A 370-nucleotide genomic window follows, 5' to 3' on the forward strand; every position below is an offset into this window, starting at 1 on the left:
TGTGAAATAAAACAAACTAATTAGGCTTTTTTTAGCGACAGTGACCATGTTTATTATTACCTATGCTATCATAACAGATCCATTTATTCATGGATCACGATTCCATCGGTGGCTGCATAGAATTGTTTCCAATTCATCCGTATTTTTTAGGGTGATGACGTTACAAAATATGACAACAGACATTTAAAGCTTCATTGTAAAATCTCAAAAGAAGCTTCGAATGTAAATATGATATGACAGAAATGGCATTCAGTTCAGTCTAGTTTGAACGGACAGAATGACCGCTATGGCCATTCTAGTAGTTCTAGAATTCCGGTAGTTCTAGTGTTAAACACGCCCCCACATGTCTACGTCACTGTGTGGGAAGATT

This window comes from Sinocyclocheilus grahami, unplaced genomic scaffold (genome assembly GCF_001515645.1).
Source record: "Sinocyclocheilus grahami isolate Dianchi unplaced genomic scaffold, SAMN03320097.WGS_v1.1 scaffold2042.1, whole genome shotgun sequence".
Taxonomy (NCBI): Eukaryota; Metazoa; Chordata; class Actinopteri; order Cypriniformes; family Cyprinidae; genus Sinocyclocheilus; species Sinocyclocheilus grahami.